We start from the raw sequence: 18,102 nt of genomic DNA, 5'->3' as shown, positions 1-18,102 counted from the left end.
GACAGAGATATTATGGCATGTTTCTTGGACTTCAATCTAATGAAATCCACCTAGACCTCGAGTCAGGACAAGCTGCCCAATCTAAGTTATGATAAACATTGATATTAAATTCAGGCTTTTTGAAATGAAAAATTTCAATGTAGAATCTTGTTTCAGATACCTAAGAACACGATAAGCAACCATCAAATATGGTACTGTAGGTGACTGCATGAATTGACTAAGATGTTAAACACTGCAGGCTATACTCATACCTGTGTTTGTGAAAAAAATAGAGTTTTTTTACCAACTTTCTATAGTGAGTAGGGTCTGATAGTAGCTTGACATCTGTAGCCTTAAGTTTCTCAGCGAAATCAAGAGGTGATGTAGAGACCCTGTAATTCATGAAGCCATAGTCTTTCAGGATATCAATAGTAAATTTTTTCTAGGAGATGAGAAGGTCATCCTGTCTACATAATATTTCTAGCCCCAGAAAATAGTGTAAATTTCCAAGATTTTTTTATCTTAAAATATCAAGCAAAAACGCCTATTGCAAAGTGTCTTCTTCTAAAATGGTACATTCAAGATCATATACTCAACTAGGGGTGTCAAAAATAAGCCCAAACATAGGTAACCAGTACAGAATTTTAAGAGTTGGGCTCAAGATAATTTGAATTGAGTTTGATCTTAACTCATTCAAGCCTAAACCCTTTGAAGAGAATCCTCAATTGAGCCCAATTCAATCTCCAATTTCAACCCGTTTTAAAAACTTTTTAGTAAGATATGTTCCTATATTGAATGTATGAATGATTATCTATTTAACATCTTTAATTATTTATCTATCCATTTATTAGCTTTTTAACAAAAATTCTTGAGCGAAAATTCAAACTGTGATTGCAAAAGTTAAATATCAATATGTTAAATTATTGAGATTAATCTGGTAAAATTGGACGGGTCAAGATCCAACCCGTGTTTTAGACATTTGAGCCCAAAGTAAACTTGGGCGGGTCAAGACCCAACAAAATTTCTATTTCAACCCATTTTAATATCCCAATTGCAACCCTACCCGCCCATTTAACACCCCTATACTCAACATAGATAGCAATAAATACTCGGGAGCACCCTTTTGATTTTTTATAAAGCAACTAGTTATAGTTTATAAAATAATCCTTACAATCTATCAGTCATTAAAACTAAAATACTATAATATCTTCTATACAAGCTTACATAGTAAAGAGCATTAATAATGTAAAGGAAAATAATAATTATAGCATCTTATCAATTATCATTCAATCAATCATCTTTAATTTGATTTTATAATTTATCGAAGTATTACTATTTGATATTTTTGGAAAATTAGACGAACATCAACATGAAATATTATATTTTTTAATAAATTAATAATATTTGTATGAATTAACAAATACCTATGACAATAACTATGCAGTAACATAAACAACAAAGTTTAAAACATGTACTAAAAATAACAACTAATATAATAAGCTCAAATTAATGACTGCAAAAAACATATACCAGGATCTATAACAATAGAATGAAACAGAAAGGAAAAACAAGCCCACTGAATGCACAATTTCCCCTTAAAGAATTATTCCCCTCTAATACCCGAGGTTTAATGGAATACATCCTCTTAGGATTGAACGATTTTATTCACAAGTATATTGATACAAAAAGAATGGTGTCAATGAGTCATTTAACATGAGTAAAGTACTTGAATAATTAATCGTGCAGAAGAAAAAGAAGTTCAAAATTTTTTGTTATTTTAAGATGAGAGGAAATCTCTCTATCTATAGACAACAAAAGAGAGTGTGAAAGAATGATTATTGCGCCTTATAGAAAATGTCACATTTCTTTCAAAAGTTACAACTCTTTGGAAAGTTCAGAACTTTTCATAAAAGTCGTAACTCGTCATAAAAACTACAATTCTTCATAAAAGTCACATTTCATGAAAGGGGATGACTATTTTTGGGTAACTTTTTATAAAAGTCCCAAGTCATCATAAAAGTCATAACTTTTCATAAGACTCACATATTTTTATAAAAGAATAAGACTATTTTTAGAAACAAAAAAATTTAAAAGGAAATTCTAACTGATGGCGCCATGTAGGTGGGCCTCTAATTTTCTTTTATATGAATATATGATAAAAAATCATTGTTAAAGTGTGTATATCCTTTTGAACAAAAGTTGCAGGCTAGCTTATCATACCATTGTCTACTGGGTTGTTTTAGACTACACAATGACTTGTTTAGTTTATAAATCATGTTGTCATTATCCCTCACAAGTATTTGTGGAAATTCCATGTACACCTCCTAACACAAATCACGATAGAAGAAAAGATTATTCACATTTTAGTTGATAAAAGCCTCGTCCATTCTTAACAATTAGGAAAAAATTAAAATCCTAAACAGTAATTTTGGCTACAGGCGAGAATGCCTCTGTATAATTTATATGAGCCTATTGAGTATATCCTTTTACAACCAACTTAACTATGATACTTTCTGCACCCCCATTTGTTTTGTGCTTAATTTGTTCACCCATTTATATCCAATAACATTTTTTTCCTTAGGTAGATGTACCCATTCCTATAGGCTATTTGTGTACAAGGCTTCAAATTCTTGTGTCAGTGCCATTTGACTAGAAGGATTCAATTGCTTCTTCACAAAAATCAAGTTAACATTCATATAAAATGGTCTTCCCTAACTGCTAGTTATCAAAACACAAAGTGGTAAACAAACATGGTCATGATTGAATATGAATGAAGTGAGGGAACGTTGTGGTACCTTGAAGCCTTTTGCATTGAAAGGGTATCCAACAAAATGTGTGGTGTTGCCCTTGATTCAAGTTTGTCTTTGTGGGCATTCAAAATTATAGGAAAACAAAGACATCCATTAATACCTCATAGGCAATTTTGATTGGAAAAGAAGTACCCTTGTTGTTTTCAAGAGATATTTCTGTTTCCTTTCTATCAATTTGTGATTTGGTTTGATAGGTTTTGCAGTTGAAAAAGAATCGGTCACTCTTATATATATATATATATATATATATATAAAATATATATATATACATATATATATATATATATATATATNTTTATGTGATTTGATTTGATTTTTAGATTGATTGAACCGACATAATTGATTTAATATTTCAATAAAAAACCAAACCAAATCGACCTAAGTACACACCAGTGCATTACTTTTGCATATGATGTACTGTGTCCAAGTCGATCTACTATTGTAATCTACCATTATCAAGAAATAATTGTAATCATCATATGTGGGTATGTGGTATGACGTCAATTTGTAGCAGTTCAAAAATTTGTTGGTAATATTAGTACTTCCCTATAAAGGTATACTAGTCTGTCTTTCCATAAGACACATGATACAAGTGAAAGGTTGTCTGGTAAAAAAGTTTGTAGATATATATGGTAGTGATACTCTTCATTTTACAAAAGGTAGATGTCCTAATTTAGCATGTCACAAAATTTTGGTATCATAAGTGTGAGATGATGGTAAAGATTAGCACAAATTAAAGAAATCAATAGTAGAAGAAGAGGAATTAACAACACAACTAGCTTCTTTATTAGCTATTTATGAGTATTTTACCCTAGGTGATGGTGAGACTTGACTCTCACTTTCAACCAAGACCTTTTGACAATTTATCAAAGTAGGGACGAACTGATCAAAAATTAAAAGAATAACTAGTGATATGATATTAAGCATTATCATCAGTGTAACATTTCAAAAATTGATAAGTTAGATTGAAAAGGAAGAGTTCAGATGTTTTCCCTTGTTGCAGGAATTGTGACTCTTAGCTACAGACTATAAGAAGTCCCACGGGTCATAGGAAGGAAATAATTGAGTTGAGTTTTAGAAATGTTAAGACTCTGATTATGGAGCTACAAATGGATAGGGCGGGATGTAGTCGGTCATATGGGTCATATATGGGTTCCATAGAAAGGTTTTGGGCTTAGTAAATTTCGTTCTTAAAACTGAGTTCTATAAGTTGGCTCTACGAGACGTAAGAAATTGGACAAATCATAGAATGGTTCCGCAGGAAGTGGATTAATTTTTGGATGTCTTAAGTTGGTTCCATGGTTGACCAGTACGAGCCATAGATAGGTCTACATACCTTAGATCCCAATAATAGATCACTTCCGCCAGCTAATTATTAAAGGTATTTGGATCTTTTTCTATGTATTTAATGTCTATGCTATGTCGTTTGACCTAATTCTAAGACCTATAACTACCTTTCAACCCCTAAAGCTACCAACTCTCTCATTTAGACCATTATTTTCATTTTCATTAAATGGTTGAGATGAAGACACACCAACTGTATCTTTTTGTGGTGATAAGGACACATCAATACTATATATTGTATGGGGAGGACACATCATCATTAGTGTTATGCAATACGGGTAGCTCCTCAACAACTAAAGGTAAATTAATTTGATCATCAACAAAATCTGCATCATTCAAATTATTAAGAAATTTTAAAACATCAAAATCAATATTTAATATGTAGTAGCCACCATTCTTGTTGATTCTACATCCAAATGTTTCCACATTTTTAGCGTCCAATTCCTATGCTAATTTACGAAGCACCACGATATGCAACTCATATACATCTAAAATATTTTCAAGATTAATGGTTCCATTGAATAGCATAGGTCAAGATCAAATACCAAAAAACCTCCATAATGAATTTGAAGTGTCACAATTATTTCAATCATTTACTTAATATGTGTGTTAAGTGATAAGAAAAATAACATTATTGGTGAATTTATTCGGACTTGGAAAATATTCTAATTTTAAACTAAGAATATCAAAAAGCCCTATCTTTTTAAGGTAACAAGGTGTCAAGATTCTTATAAAAAATTTATATATATATATATATATATATATATATAATGGACCACTAACAGTACAATGCCTTAGACAATTGACAAAAAATATTATTAATTTTTGGTGAAATTGAGATTTTACAAATAAATCCTAGAATCTGCATATTACACTAACATCAGACACAAATCAAAATAAAATCTCCAAAAAAAATTAGAAAATTCAATGACACTCGACCCTAAAATCAAATAAATAGAAAAAGACAAAGAGAGAAAGAAATACGAACTAACATAACTTGAAAAACTAAGAAACTTATAATGCATATAAAGATAAAATGCCCTTGAATTGAGCTCGTGGAAGAAGGGGGAAAATTGGGGAGGAACTGAGCTCGTGAGAGAATGGAAAATAATACGCCTTTTGCAAACAAAGCAGACATATCTAGATGAAGTATTAAAAATGAGTTTTCTTTGTTTCATGCTAGTCATACATGATTAAAATATTCCTACATGAATTAAAAGATTTGTTTTTTAGACAATGTATGAGTGTTTGTGCAACACACACAATATCCAGTTAAAAATTATACTTGAAATACTGAGATGAGTTCAGATAATAAAAGAGTAAATATAAGGGTTCACAATAAAAATTCTACAAATATAAGGCTATATTTGGTAAATAGAAGGGCTCACAATACAAACACATTGTTCTAAATATACACTATCGAAGTAAATTCACATGTATCTACGATACATAGATTAATCTCGTGACCTCGCTTCCCTCTCATTTTGCTTGTCACTTTTTATCTAGCTCACATATCCGGTGGGCAAGAGACATGCTAATTATACTATATATTTTTGCTAGTGTTGTTGAAATAACACGATTGTTTGTCATGTTTGATTTTAAAATCTTCTCATTTTCTTGATGTTATAAAATTATAAACTTGAAAAGAAAAAAAGGAAATAAAAAGGGCTAGATCACCCTAGCCCTCAGCTCTGCTAGAGCTGGGTTGAGTTGAGCATTTTCAGGTCCTTCAAAATGACGAGTTGGTCCATCCTAGCCCTTTAAATTCCTTGGCCCGTGAGCTTGGGCCGGATGGTTCTAGGCCGGCCCTTTTTGACACCTTTCTATATATAAGGCTATATAAAACCATTTTACCTTTATGTTTAAACCCTAAATAACCAGCAGCACTACAATCTCTGTCATAGGTGATGGTGGACATGGCTGCTTCAGGGCTTCAGGCAGGAGTATTTTGGTTATAGTTGCAGCTGGCCGTTATTCTGGTGTAGGAACTCCATTGACAGATTTCACCACTTCTCTTATCATCTCTTTTGGTTTCTTCCATGTATGTATCTTCTCCAATTTTTATTGGATGTTATGAATTTATCTCAAAATTGTGTTTCTTTGCTTAATTTTTATGCCTTCTTTTTGGCTATTTGCTATTGATTGCTATTTGAGCTTCACTTTTTTTCAGACATGATATATCATCTGAATTAGGGGATTTTAGGTTCTTTCAAAACTACAAAGATTGTGTTAATGAGATTTAACTTTTAGTTAAAGAGACTCTTATATTTTATTTCTAAATTTGAATGAGTGTTTGTAAGAATATGCTACTGGGATTTAATAAAAGGAGATATATAAACCTAACTTCAATTAAATAAGAAAGTGAATCCTTTCTTCATTTCAACTTTCCACCTCTCTATTTGGGTTGCATCTTCAGTTAATTCGTATAAAAGATACTTCAATAGTTCTAAATTGGGTTAGAATATATATAGACAAATAAACAACAGATAACTTGCATAACATATATAAAAAAAATTACTTATGTTATCAATATATGCAAGTACATGCTATCTATCATTATAGACTGGAAGGATGTTTTTGCAATTAATAGTACTTATTACATAACTTCATCAATTTCTCTTACAATGAAACTAAATGAATACTTCAAATAACGTTTCATTCAACTGTAGCGGACATTGGTTCTCTTTCCGTGTTATGCAAAGAAGCAAGCTTACTGAAAGTATATATTGAAAACATTAGAGAGATAAGACATTAATTAAATCTCATATTATTTTCATTTTCACTTGTATTAAATTGGATGTTCATGCAACCCTACTTCTACCCTGTGGAGGTGAGGTTGAGATATTGTTTTATATAGATCCAAGTGAAGCATATCAAAATAAATATTAGAAAAAACTACAATAATGAACAAGTCATATTAAGTGATATTAATCACCTAAAACTAAAAGTAAATAAACTTTTATAACATGTTAATTACATAAAACATTGAGAAATTGCATGATAGATATGTATAAATATGTGTTAAATCTAAAATAGATATCAAACATCTGATAAGACAAATAAAAAAGGGATACACATAGACACATACATATTTTACAAAGAAAAGTAAAAAACGCTAAGAAGCATATATAGAAAAATGATACGAAAAAGGGTAAAACATTACTAACCGCTAGATCCGGCAAATTCATCAACAATAGCAACACATCTTGCATGGAACTCATTAGTCCAATGTATATCAGATGGTTTGTTTTGTAAAATCGACGCAACAACGTTAGGCTGAGTTGATGAGTCATAAGATTTAAATTAAAATATAATAATCATAATATTCAAAATTATTATGATCAAACACCAATCGAGAATTGTCATACTTGACAAGAAGGAAATGGAACGGAGAAAAATTTTCACAGAGCTAGACGAAAGAGATCAATTAAGAATGTAAAGAGTACTCAACACTTTATGAATATGTGATAGTTTGGAGAATATTGTTGACCTATTTTTATAGGTGAATTTCCATTAAAGAAAGCTCCTTCTTTAGTGGAAATTTACCCATAAACGCAGGTCAAGGGTTACTCCAAAGTACCCCATATTTAGAGTGTGTTGGGTATTATTTACTTTCTTAATTTTCTTTCCTCTATCTTTGCGACAATGTTTCTCCGTCTCCATCCCATGTTTCCAAGAATGTCAATTCAGTTAGTGTTTAATGATAATGATATTAATTGTTATTATCCTTGTACTTTTAAGACAAAAAGTTAACCAACAACTTAATGTTTTTGCTCAACTTTTTCAGACCAACCATTTCTCATACGTTAGAGTGATGAGTTGCATACAGGATTTGTTGCAATCTATAAACTTGGCGGACGTAAGAGTTGGTAATTTTTCACCTTTTATTTCATTTTGTCATATTTATGCTTTCCATTTTCTTTGTAAAATGTTTGTGTATTTCCATATCCTCTTTTTTTTTCATCTTACCAAATGTTCGGTATCTATTATAGATTTAACTCGTATTTATCATAAAATTTCTCAATAATTTATGTAATTTACTTATTATGAAAGCTTCTTCATTTTTAGTTTTAGGTAATTAATGTTTAACAATGAATTTGCAAAACATAATGTCGCTAGCTTCATTGGCTTAGAAACTCCTCAAAAAAATGAATTGCACCAGACATGTGTCCTTGTTGTTCTGAAATTACAAAGAGACTTAATTTTTTTTTATGTTGATATGTTCCTTGCCATTTCCTTGATTAGATATGTTCCTTACTGTTTCCTTGTAAAAAACATTGGTTTTCATTCATTTTTTTTAATTCTTTTTCAAATTGATATGATGTTTTATTGTGTTGGTTTATATTGATAATCTATGGTTGATTAATGGTGAAGTTGTTATAGTTCTTAGTCTTTGACCTAGTTTCTATAAAAGATTCATTATTGAACCCCTTTCCCTAATCCTAGCCATGAATTGAAGTTATATATGATCAGAGTTGTTGGAATTGATTATGTTATTGTTTAATCACTATAATGATGATGAGTGTATCATTGAAATTTTTTGATGAATTGACGGTAAGATCTTGAAGAAGGTTTTGGAAGCTATTTGGTAAGATATTTATGATTATGAGTTCAATACTTCAATAATGTTGGTTTATTCTTGATGATGATATTTAATTGAAATATGATTATATTCATAGATTAAGAAGATGATTATATGATGATTATGATGGCATGATATGAATATGTTGAATTGTGAGATCATGGTAACGGTATGATGATAAAAGGTTGAAGGTAATTCTCTTTTGTGCCTTATATGATATGAATGTGATGTGTTGATCTCACTAATGATGGATTGTGATGAAAGGAATTTCTCATCCTATACCTAATGAGCTAATGATATGATTATACAAGGTGTTAGTCTCCTATGGCCTATATCAATTTTGATGATTAATAATGACCTAAAGGAATTTCAAAAGAAATTTAGTTTAGCACTAAGCGAACTAGATATGAGAGGTGTCCTTTCCCAAGAGGGAAGGTAGGCTCACTAATGTTCTCATGAGATGGATACTACCATGCAATGTTCATACATGAGTTTCCACTATATCTCCTAGTTCCTTAACTATGTTTCCCCCCATAGGAATGCAAACTAGTTGATCCACCTAGAATGTTATATTCATGTTTTGGTTCTACCTTGGGAAGTAGAGCACCTTCTTTCGGTTTAGGGTCCTATGACACCGGATTCCATGTTTAGCTCACATAGTCTATTGTCAGTTAATGCAATAGTTCCCGAAAGTAAAATGAATGAATGGAAGTAATAAAGATGGACACTAACTAGGGTGACTTAAGGGGTACTACTTAGTATGAGTAAGGGTATGGGACTTTTACCTATGTATTACACAAGTTGAACTTGAGGGGAATCATAGGAGGTTGTTCTTATTCACTTGTGTTATAATGAAATGTATCAGGTTGGTCCTATATTATGTTGCTCTTATATGATGTTGGTTTCATTTGATGAACTTGATATTGGTCTAAGTTGATATGTATGTTGGTGACTACTTTTGATGTTATGTCATATTAGGTAAGACATTACTTATGATAAGTTTTCTAGTTTACTTGATTATGTGGGGTTATGGGGCTTCACATGAGCATTGCATTTGTAGGCCTGGGATGGGATTGTTGGTAAGGGTTTTATATGCTTTGATGATATGAACTCTTGAACATGATATACTAATATGACTTTATGTTGGTGTTGTTACTATGTATGAATATGAGTATGTCTTATTTGGTTTTGATCATTTGCTTGTATATGCTCTCATATATGTATACACAGAGGTTTTCCAAATGACACATGTTTCCAAAGAAATGGTACCTTTTATGCACTTCTTCAAAGGTTTTATGTGCATATGTTTCCATGCTTAGTACAAGTGGTTGTACTAACTCATATTTCTTATGTTTCTACAAATATGTAGGTTTAGGCTGTTGAGGTGCTTCGGGGCCATTTGTAAGAAGACTTGGAAATTTCCCAAGTTGTTGGTGAGTCCTCAAAGCTCGAGGATGGTGCCAATTGTTCTATCCTAGTAGTATTGCTTATGTCTAAAGATACTTATTCTTGAGACTATTGTTTTAAGCGTATATGTGACATATTGTACTTGTAAGGGCTATGCCCAAACCTTTGTAACTCTCCTTTAAATGGATACATGTGAGACAAAGTATTAAACTACTTAAATGAATTGAACATGCTAAATGATAGATCTATATAAACTTCATCAGGGAGGAGTCTATGTAAATTCCATATATGATATGTGAGAAGTCTAAGTACACTTCATTATGTAAAAGTTCTAATTTTCTGTATTTTTTCTACTAATGATATGTCATGATGTATGCTAAGCGATAGTGTAAGTCCTCTTTGAGGACCAAGACGCCAGTTACGTCTGTGGTGTGCTCCCGAGCGTGACACATGGTCATGATTGAATATGAATGAAGTGAATGAACGTTGTGGATCGGGGGTGTTAGATGTAGGTGTAGGGGAAAGAAAGTTAGTAAAGTTTAGTTGTATTCTTTCAAATAGTTGGTGGTATGAATTGTCTTAGTTGTCCTTAGAGGTGCAGGTGACGGTGGGGCGTCAGTAGAAACATATGTGCTAGGACTAGGCATGGATGGTACATGGTTAGATGATTGTGGATATGCATTTGAATCCAATGTATGTACATCATATTATTGGTTACTTGGTTAGTAGTAACTTCATAAAATGTGTTTTCAACAATTAATCATTAACAAAAGTGCTTGTCGTATCACACATATAAAATAATTTATCCAAATGATAGAAAAGTAATTTCAAGACATAATTGATACTGGAACCATCAGGAGAAATATCATAAGGAAAAATATATTTGTGAAAAGAGAACATATCTAAATATAGGAGCTCTCTTAGTAGATTGATGTGGTACCTTGTAGCCTTTTGTATTGAAAGGGTATCCAAAAAAATGTGTCTTGACCTTGATTCAAATTTTTCTTTGTGGGACTTCAAATTGTACGAAAACAAAGGCATCCAATATCTCGTAGGCAATTTTGATTGAAAAATAAGTACATGCGTTTGTTGTTTTCAAGAGATATTTGTGTTTCCTTCCTATCACAACATTTTGTTAAAGTTTATAAGGGCATGATCTTTGGTTTGAAATTGGTCTTCTATTTGAGATATGAAGGCTTCCATAACTTTCCGTGCATTACTTTGGCATATCATGTGCTGTGTCCAAGTCGATCTACTATGATAATCCACCATCGTCAAGAAATAATCGTAATTATCATATGTGGATTTGTCATATGATTCCCATAGGTCAATTTTTAGTAGTTAAAAAATTTTGTTTGTAATATTAGTACTTTACTAGAAAGGTATAGAGGTATGTCTTTCCATAAGATATGTGATACAAAAGGTTGTCAGTAGAAAAGCTCATAAATATGGTAGAGATATTCTTCATTTTACAAAAAGCAGATGTCCTAATTTAGCATGCCACAAAATTTTACCGTCATAAATGCGAGATGGTGGTAAAGATTAGACGCATATAAAATAGAATCAATAGTATAAGAGGAATCAACAACACATCTAGCTTATTTATTAGCTATTTGTGAGTATTAAACCTTAGGTGATGGTGAAATTTGACTTATACTTTAAACCAAAACATTTTCACAATTTATCAAAGAAAGGACAAACTGATTCACAATTAGAAGAATAACTAGTGATATGAGATGAAGCGTTCTTATTAGTGTAACATTTTAGAAATTCATAAGTTGGATTGAAAAGGAAGAGTTCAGATATTTTTCCTTGTTTCAGGAACTGTGACTCTTAGAAACAAACTATAAGAAATCTTACAGGTCATAGGAATAAAGTAGTTGAGTTGAGTTTTAGAAATGGTGAGACTCTAATGTTGGGCCTACAAATATATAGGGTGGGATGTAGTCAGTCATTTGGGTCATATCTGGGTTGCATAGAATGATTCTAGGCTTAGTAAATTTCGTTCTTGAAATTGGGCTCTATAGTTGTCTTTAGAGGCGTAGGAAATTGGATAAATCATAGAATGGTTCTGTGGGAAGTGGATGAATTTCTGAAGTTGGTTCTACGGTTGACCAGTATGAGTCATAGAATGGTCTACATACCTTAGGTCCCAATCATAGATCACTTCCGCTAGTTAATTCTTAAAGGTATATTTGGGTATTTTTTTATGTATTCAATGTCTATACCACATCATTTGACCTAATTCTAAGACCTATATCTACCTCTCAATCCCTAAATCTACCTAACTCTCTCATTCTCTCAGATCCCCAAATCACATCCAAGTTCATCCCCTCTAATTCTCTCACAAGTTCTAGGAAGAAAGCTAGGGTTCCAAGTCCAAAGTCTCCCATTGTCTCTTGTTTCGCTAGGCTTCCTTCATTTACTAAGGTATAACAAGAGCTTGTTCCAAGTTCTAGTAAGAAAGCTAGAGTTTCAATCTTGTAAAGAGTAAAGAAGATATTTTAATTTTGTAGACTTACACTAGAAATATTTTATTGCACCAAAATGTCGTTAATTTACAGTATTCAACAACACTTTCGTGGTGAATAACATGAGAGAAGTAGATTCACATGTATCTAAGATACATAGATAAATATTGTGGGTTCATCTCCCTCCCATCTTGCTTGTCACTCTTTTATCTCGCTCGCGTATTCGGTATGCAAAATACATGCTAATTATACTAGATTTTTTTCTAGTGTTGCTGAAAAAACACGAATGTTTTCCACATTTTATTTTAAAATCTTCTCATTTTTCTTGATGTTATAAAATTATAAACTTGAAAAGAAAAACAAGAAAAAAAAATAAAGAAGGGCTAGCTTGGCCCAAACCTCAACCCTTCTAAAGCTAGGTTGAGTCGAGCATTTTTAGCCCTTTCAAAATGACGAGCCGATCCACCCAACCCTTCAAATTCCTTGGCCCGTGAGGCTTGGGCCGAAATGGGCTGGGCCTTCCCTTTTAACACCTCTCTCTATATAAGGATATATCAAACCATTTTACCTTTATGCTTAAACCCTAAATAACCCGCAACACTATAATCTCTGTCATAGGTGATGGAGGACATGGCTGCTTCTGGAAGGAGTATTTTGATAGTAGTTGCAGGCGGCTGTTATTCTGGTGTAGGAACTCCATTGTTAGATTACACCGCTTCTATGATTATCTCTTTTGGTTTCTTCCATGTATGTATCTACTTCATTTTTTTTTGGGTGTGATGAATTTATTTCAAATCCCAAATTTTGTCTCTTTGCTTGATTTTTATGTCTTTTTTTTGGCTGTTTTCTATTGATTGCTATTTGAGGTTCACTTTTTTTTTTCCATACATGATATATCGTCTGAATTTGGGGCTTTTAGTTTCTTTCGCAGCTACAAAGATTGCGTTAATGAGATTTAACTTTTAGGCAAAGGGACTCTTAGATTTTGTTTTTAAATTTGAATGAGTGTTTGAAAGAATATGCTACTGGGATTTAATAAAAAAGAGATATATAAACCTAACTTCAATTAAATAAGAAAGTGAATCCTTTACTAATTTTAACTTTCCACCTCTCTATTTGGTTAGCATCTTCAGTTAATTCGTAGTGATACTTCAATAGTTCTAAATTGGGTTAGAACATATATAGAAAAATAAACAACAGACAACTTACAATAACATATATAGAAAAATTAGTTACATTATCAATATATGCAAGTGCATGCTCTTTATCATTAGATCTGTAATATTTGAGTTTCAAGTGTTAGATCTTAAAACTGTATATTTAATGATGAGCCAGTGATTTCTTACAATAAAAATACAAGAAACTAGAAATGTGATTTCATCATTGAATGTATATCTTTTTGATTGATTTTTCAGCTGTAGTCCTCTTCGTCCTAAGCTATGGTGATCTGGGCATTTCTATGATAAGATGTTATTGATACAATGGCTCTGTATGTTCTCGACTGAGGTTGTACTTTTGAACGAGCCATAATGAATCCAAGAAAAATACTTACTACATTTGGAGGATCTATTCTCTTCCTCAGGTAACTTACTGCAACTACATAGTCTTGAACGTAGATGCCTCACTGTCATTCAATACCTTAGTGTGCTCATTTCCTCCACCAGTTCCAGAGATCACTGGAGAAGATTCATCATCATTCGTCGTGTCATAAAGTGGAATATTATCAACGATATATCTGCAGTAACAAAGTCAGGTTGAAATAAATATCCAAACATTACAAGGAAATGAGTTGATGTTGTAACATCCAAACTGTATTATCATAGGCAATTTGCTCCAATAGAACTCATCAATAACTACCTGAAAGTTTACTATATTATCTTTATGAATTCCATTGGAGCAAATTGCCTATGATAATATAGTTTGGATGTTACAACATCAACTCATTTCCTTGTAATGTTTGGATATTTATTTCAATATGGATTTCTTACTGCAGATATATCGTTGATAATATTCCACTTTATGACACGACGGATGATGATGAATCTTCTCCAGTGATCTCTGGAAATGGTGGAGGAAATGAACACACTAAGGTATTGAATGACGGTGAGGGGTCTATGCTCAAGTTGGAACCAACTCATAGCGCAACCAAGAAGAAGGTGTATATTGAATGTATTGATGTCAGTTGGGCTGCATCGTATTATGATGCAGATCCAGGTAACTAGGATCGGCATTCGAGTGCACCATTGATCCAATGAATAGTTCAGAGTCAGTTGGTGAGCCTCTTTGCTTTTCGGAGGATCCATTTGTTTTCATCACTTTCTAGTTTAGTTCATTCGGATGTTGTGGGGTCTGTCCCAACATCCATATGAGTTATTAGAGGCTTCATAGATAGTCAGTCAAATGTTAGTTCATTCGTTATCATTTTGTTATTGACTTACGTTCATATTTGAGTTTCCATTTTGGCTAAGTTAAATGTTTATTTAAGAACATTTTGATTTCAGTTCCAGACAGTTAAGTTAGTTAACATTCGAAATCATTTCTTAATACTTTAAGTCTTCCGCTGAGTAAGTAAGTCAAACCAATGGTTCGCTTGGGGCCAAAAATGATCTCTGAGTGTCGTCCACGTTCAGAGTGTAGGCTCGGGACGTGACAGAGGTTTTCCTATAATAGTAATAATAAACAATAAAGGCATAATAGATAATTGTGCTTTTTTTGTTCGGACTCGACTGATATTGTATTATTTAATACTAGATGTATACAAGTATATATTTAAAGTTGTATTATAAATTCAAATAAGAAGACACATGTATTATACGTGACATAGTACACATAGAATGTAAATTATTATGTATATGTGTCTATTTTTTCAGTATTATATATGTTTAAGTGTCTAGTTATTACACACTCAAAATTAAAAGACATAAATTTAGTTAAAGTCACACTAAAAAAGCACGTTTATGAATTATGTCAACAATAAAATAAAATACACTAATATGCAACATGAAAACATTTATTTATCACAGCTACCCCAAATTATTTTAGTATTCGACAGAGCTTGTGAATGAATTTATTCTTCTTGAAAATAAGGCTACTAAGTTAATTATTTGGACCTAAATATGAATAGATTTTTTTGAATAAAATATATAATCGTAACAGTTTACTTTATCTAATGGGGAGGTTGTGGTAATAATCAGAAATGAAATAGTTTTAGTTAATCGTAGCATTTTTTCTTGTGTGGATACTTATATTGTTGACATATTTATATTTTGGCGATTATCATGAACCCACATTATTTCTCTTACATTTACCTTTTTTTAATTACATTTTATGTTTTTATTCTTTTAATATTCTACCTATACCAAACGGTAAAACTCTTTGTACGACACAAAACTTATTATTGTGTGTTTATAACAAGATCAAACTTATTTTTTTGGTACTACAATAAATCAATACTATTTTAGTATTATTATGTCAACTTATCAAATTCAATAGAACTATTTCAATGTCATTATATAAGCTTTGTAAATTTGTCAATCAGGTTTTATTATTCTAATATTATATTATATTTTTTCATTAAATTTATTATTATTTACCTTCTTACTTCATAAAAATTGCGTACATTCTACCTTCTAGAAACTTCACTTGTAGGATTACATTTGAATAGTTACAGTTATTCAATTAACATATGAAAACTAAAAATAAAAGGAAAAACTACAGAAAATGACAAATTACCTTCTACACTAAAATAATATAGATATATTATACTTTATTTATACTTTATGGTTATATTTAATGAATAAATATCAAATTTAATTTAAAACGCCTAAATTTTTTTAATATAATTTCACACGCCTAATTTCTTTTTTTCCCTCTTTTCACGCTTCTCTTTTCCAATAGTCCCACTTTTTCAGTTTTTCTTTCATTATCTCAAATCAATTCAATTACTTCTAAATCAAGTTCACCTCTTTAAAGTATCAACAAAATCAATATTTTTGCCCATCAGATACTATTGAATACTTATAGTATACAATTACATTTTGAATACTTTCATTGTATTTGAATAGTTTACATTTTTGAATACTAGAATTAGTGTATTTAGAGTTATGTTGTTATTACGATCTCTGAAAATGATTGTAGTAAGGTGTAGTCATATGAGTATAGTGTAAGTTGAACAAGTAAGTCTTTGTAGAGGATATACCTTCCAAATTATTATATTCGGGCATACATATAACCATTGAATATTTATAGTGTAACATATCATAATACTTTTTATTTGAATACTTGTACATTTTTAAGTACCTTCTAGTGTATTTAAAAGTACGTTGCCATTCTGTTTCCAAATTATATCTTGCATCAATTTTGTTTTGTATCAATGCATCTTCTATTTGAATGTGTTGTCTTGCATGTATGCATAGAATTAGATTACTAAGCAGCTATTAATTTAAAATAATGTAGTTTCATATTTTATTTTTCTAATTGAATATTTCTATATAACATCCTTCAATGTCCACTTATCCATCTATATTTGATCCATCATTATTTTCTTTTTGCGATCGGTTCATAATTATTTAATAATTTTCACCATCAATGGTTGATCGCCAAACTTTGAAACAATAGGCAATGTACCATCGACACCAATTAATTCTTTACTGTATTCAAGTTGCAACACATCACCTTCGATAGAAGTATCTCCAGAATCAGAATATACTATATCAATATAAATAATACTTATTCACAAGGGATATATTCGAATATACTGTTGATAATTTTCAACTAAACATATGTACGCACACCCACTTACGTATTTTTATAGGTGTGTCGTTATCATCGACGGTGTATTTAATTTTCATATACTTTTTTGTAAGATTGATATTCAATTGTATTGGAATCAAACAACTGAACAAAATATGAATCATATTTCTTCAACACTATCCCGTCAATGTTGTATTCACATAACAGTTCTCTTAGCTCCATTTTCCGAAATGCCGGAACAAAAGTGTGATAGTAGCCATGAAATTGTATTTTTGTTTTAGGAATCAAATGAAGAAGAAAGAAGGAATATAAAACTGATCAGCATCCTAAAAGGTATAAGTCAACATTTTTTAAAGTGCCAAATTAGTGGATTTTAACGGCTAAAAAATAGCATTGTTTGTTACAATAACTAATTGACCTCATTTAGTGGGAAATTATTTTGAATGTATTTTTTTAATTATAAAACGAAGTATTTATGGAATTCAACCATTTTAACCCAAAATATAGCTATTTTTTGGAAAAAAAATGATACTTATATCTATTTCAATCTAATAACCCTAAAACTATAGTTATTTTGGTAAGTTATACTGAATAAAATAAGGTCTCAATATAAAATCTGACTTTAGGCCCCCAAACTTGTTGAGAAGGTCCTAATAAAAAGTAAAACAATTATGGAAAAGCTACACAACAAGGCAATACATGCTATACATACATACATATACATATACATACATACACATATACATATATATATATA

At 31.2% G+C, this 18,102-nt stretch overlaps 1 long non-coding RNA gene across 1 annotated transcript; it reads left to right on the top strand.

The window, feature by feature from the left end:
* The first annotated feature begins 8,811 nt into the window (after positions 1-8,811).
* On the top strand, positions 8,812-10,443 carry LOC114074947. Its single transcript, XR_003575330.1, has 2 exons — positions 8,812-8,906; positions 10,085-10,443. It is a non-coding gene; the product is annotated as an uncharacterized LOC114074947 (long non-coding RNA).
* Positions 10,444-18,102: the final 7,659 nt, after the last annotated feature.

This window comes from Solanum pennellii, chromosome 11 (assembly GCF_001406875.1).
Source record: "Solanum pennellii chromosome 11, SPENNV200".
Classification (NCBI taxonomy): domain Eukaryota; kingdom Viridiplantae; phylum Streptophyta; class Magnoliopsida; order Solanales; family Solanaceae; genus Solanum; species Solanum pennellii.
Note: the sequence above shows the minus strand (reverse complement) of the source record. Positions and strands in the feature narration are given on the sequence as shown.